The sequence below is a fragment of the Lytechinus pictus genome, chromosome 3 (assembly GCF_037042905.1).
Source record: "Lytechinus pictus isolate F3 Inbred chromosome 3, Lp3.0, whole genome shotgun sequence".
NCBI lineage: Eukaryota > Metazoa > Echinodermata > Echinoidea > Temnopleuroida > Toxopneustidae > Lytechinus > Lytechinus pictus.
This window is the reverse complement of record NC_087247.1, coordinates 53,891,779-53,896,293: the sequence shown is the minus strand read 5'-3', so window position 1 is coordinate 53,896,293 and position 4,515 is coordinate 53,891,779.

Below are 4,515 nucleotides of genomic sequence, written 5' to 3'. Positions count from 1 at the left end.
AAACTACATAATACAAAACAAAAAATTACATTGGTAAGAATAACACTTTTGATACCACAGATAATGGTTTGAGCGATCATTCCATGAGTTTACTAATTTGAAAATCTAGTTTTGTACATTCAAATGAAAGATATGTAACTTTTAGGAAATTTAGAAACATCAACATACAGGATTTTATGAATTACATAATGACCAAAACAGGAATCAAATATATAAAAACTTTTGATGATACGATGCAGTTGATAATTGGGAAGACATATGGCTCTGGAAATTAAAAGTGTGACTCGAAGTAAACATTTCACCTGGTTAAACGAATCTCTGTACAATTTGATGATATATACATAGAGACAATGCAAAACCAAGGCTAAATCATGCGAATATGACAACCTATAGAAAGAGTAAAGGCACTTGGGAAACAAAGTCTCTTCAGAAAACAGAAAAGCAAAGAAGATATGAAAACTAATTCATAATCCCAATACAAGCCATTTGTGGTCGGTTCTTAAAATCGTTTATTCCAAATGACAATTTTTGGTCTATTATTCCTGTATATGCCCAATAGAAAATTGACCAAACCTTGTTTTTCATATATACAATATTTTTTCATGGTTTCTTGTCAATTCGAGGGTGCTGATTACGAATCTGAATGATGCCACTCGTGTAACCTTGAGCATTTCCCGCAAATTGGCAAAATCCAATATGGCCGCCAAAATATGCAAATTACCCATGAAAATCATAAAATTGCCCGCATATTGGTTATAAAATGGATGTATTTGTTGTGCAGAAGTGAGATACTCTCTGAAAAAACGATTTTTTTTTTTTTACCCCAAAAAATATTTTCTAGGTATTCAAAATGGCCGCCATAGACCCCTGTATTCTATATTATGTACAATATGAATGGGGAAAACTAAATTTCACAAAAGTAAGCACTAAATGCAAGTAATTGTGATTTTTAGTAAAATAATGGATGAAAACATGATTGCTAACGAAATGTATCATTAATTTTGTTATGTCATGTATGCAATAAATGAAGTATTTTAATATTCAAAAAGCCACCAAATGCCCTGACAGTATTATGTACAATGTTAATGGGGACAAAAGAAAATCACAAGAGTATATACTAAAATACATATTACTAGTATTAAGATAAGCGAGTGGAATACTGGCTAAAAACATAATCTTTAACCAAATATAAATGCAATTTATGTGATAAACGCTGCATTTTGACATTCAAAATGGCCGCCATAGGCCCACTATACATTATGTACAATGCGATTGGAGAAATTAATTTTCACAAGAGTAAGAACTATGAAATGCATGTAATTGTGATCACCGAGTAAAATAATGTCTGAAAACATGTTTTCTAGCGAAACATATCATTTCTTTTGTCATGCATGAGATAAATGCCGTATTGTGAAATTCAGAATGGCCCCTATAGGTCCTAATCACAGTATTATCTACAATGTGAATGGGGACATGTAATTTTGTAAGAATTTGGATTTACTTGACTATGAAATCCATATAATCCTTTTGTATGATAAAACATTATTTGAAAACATGATTTTTATGAAATATAGCTTTCTTCTGCCATGTAAGTGATAATATAACTAAATTATGTTACATCCGTATAGGGAATCTACTTTTTACAAGAGTGAGAATCATAAAATGCATGTAACTGTGATGTATGAGTAAAAATATTGTCTTAAACATGATTTCTGAATAAATACATCACATATTGGTCATGGAGGTAATACTTTGAAATTCAAAATGGCTGCCATAGGTCCTAAAAGTATTATGTATATTGTAATTTAGGACACATAATTTTGACAGAATTTGGCTTTACTTGACTATAAGTATTGCATATAATTGTGATGTAAGAGTGAAATATTGTCCATAAAACCATGGTTCCTAACGAGGTATATCATATCTGGTGCATTTAAGGTGATAAATGCTGCATTCTGAAATGTAAAATGGCCGCCATGGGCCCTTATTGTAATATGTACAATTTGAATGAGGACAGATAATTTTCACAAAAGGGCATATGGCGGCCATTTTGAATTTTGAAATATAACATTTATCACCTAAATTTTAGATGATAATGATATATTTCGTTATTAACCATGTTTTCAGACAATATTTCACTCATACAACACCATTTGTTCAAGCAAAGCCAAAATCTGTTAAAATCATTTGTCCCCATTCACATTGTATATACATAATACTGTTGGGGACGTTATAGCGGCCATTTTGACTTTCAAAATACAGTATTCATCACCTACCTGGCAAAAGAACTGATATATCTCGTTAGAAATTATGCTTTCAGACAATATTTAATCATAGATCACAATTACGTGCATTTATGGTGCTCACTCGTGTGAAAATTTATTTCATAGTTCGCATTGTACATAATACAATCAATGTCTATGGCGGCCATTTTGAAAGTCAAAATACAGTATTAAACACAAACTTTAAACCTGAATGATATATTTCGTTAAAAATTATGTTTTTTAGACAGTATCCCATTTATTCATCACAAATAAATGCATTTCAGTGCTCACTCTTGTGATTTCTTTGGTCCTCTTTCTCATTGTATATAATACTGTTAGAGCTTTTGGCGGCCATTTTGAATATCAAAATACAGCATTTATCACATACATGGCATATTAAATAATATATTTCGTTAGCAATTGTGTTTTTAGTCAGTATTCCACTCGTTTCACTTAATAATATGCATTTTAGTGCTCACTCTTGCGATTTTGTTGGCCCCTTTGCCATAGAAAATAATACTATTTGGGCCAGTGGCAGCTATTTTGAATATTAAATACTACAATTTTCCCATACATGACATAATAAATGATATATCATATTAGCATTGATGATTTTCATATATTACTTCGTCCATAGATCACAATTGCTTGCAGTTTAGTGATCAGTTTTGTGAAAAATTAATTTTCTCTATTCATATTGTACATAATAGGGTATACAGAGGTCTGTGGCGGCCATTTTGAATATCAAGAAATAAATATTTTGTCAAAAAATGTTTTTTCAGAGAGTATTTCACTCCTGCAACACAATTACATACAATTTATAGCCAATTTGCTGGCAAATTTATGATTTTCATGGGTAATATGCATATTCTGGCGGCCATATTGGATTTTGCCAATATTTATTTGCAGAAAATGCTCAAGGTTACACGAGTGACATCATTCAGATTCGTAATCAGCACCCTCGAATTGACAAGGAACCATAAAAAAATATTGTATATATGAAAAAACAAGGTTTCTTCTATCCTGGACTGGTACGGCTCTTCTGGGAGGCCTGGGAGACATAGCAATCGAGTTCAATTTACATTTTGCTTTAGTATAGTAATGATAGTATGTGGCGATTTTATCACAGATTCTTCCCCATTGCATAATGTCAGTGATTTTTTGGTTTTACTTAATATAGAAACCCTAAAAGAATTAAAACACTTAAAAACAACAATTAAAATATCAATTGGTACTAATGGTATATCAAATTATATTTCAAAATCTTGTGCTAATGAACTTGTCCCATCCATTATATATATATATTCAATGAATAAGTCGATTAACGATGGAAAAGTACCTGATAAATGGAAAGTCGAAAAAATACCATTATAAAGGGAGATGAATCGAATCTGGGCAATTAAAACAATCTTAATACTACCGTTTGTGTCTAAATTGATAGAAAATATCATTAAAAAACAACTGTTATATCATCTCAACCAAACTCATGTCCTAATCCTGAGTGCAATCCAGGTGGCAGGTGTTATCATTAAACTACAACTGCTTTAGCAAAAGTATACAGAAGATAGGTTGCTTGTCTTGGACAATAGCAAATACACAGGGGCTGACTTGCACAAAGCGTTGACAATTTTTGACATGGTTCTCAAAATTTGTATCACCGGTAAAACATCCATTCTTTAATGATTTAGTCCTTATTTTCAGAGATCATGGTTAATAGTTATGTTATACCGAGGTTTTTTACCCGACTGTTAAGAAAGCACGAATACCTGTGAGCAAGCAACCAGGGGACCAACAGCTTAAGGTCCTCTCCGAGGGACCTGGTAATGAGGATAAATGCCTTACCAAAGGGCACTAGCGCACCACTTGGGAATCGAACCCGGGTCACCGGAATCCAAAACCACCGCTCTACCGACTGAGCTATCGCACCTCCCCTTGCATTACATATTATTTTGTCACGGGTTTGTTAGGTTTCGTGCTTTTTGGTTCAATCACTATTTTAATGATTTGATTTCATTTTAAATCTTACATCATTAAGTTATTTTCTTTTAATCAATACCCCTTAGAAGAACAGTAACCCTTTTTAAATGTCACTGAAATGGGCAATCCACCGTTGCAATTAATTATTGATTTTCATTTATTTTCGTGTATTTTATTAATTATCTTTATATGAAAAGAAAAACAAACGAACAAAAAATAATTATTTCTTTAATAAACATAAACTAATAACTAGTTAACTCCTAGACGCCTCTGA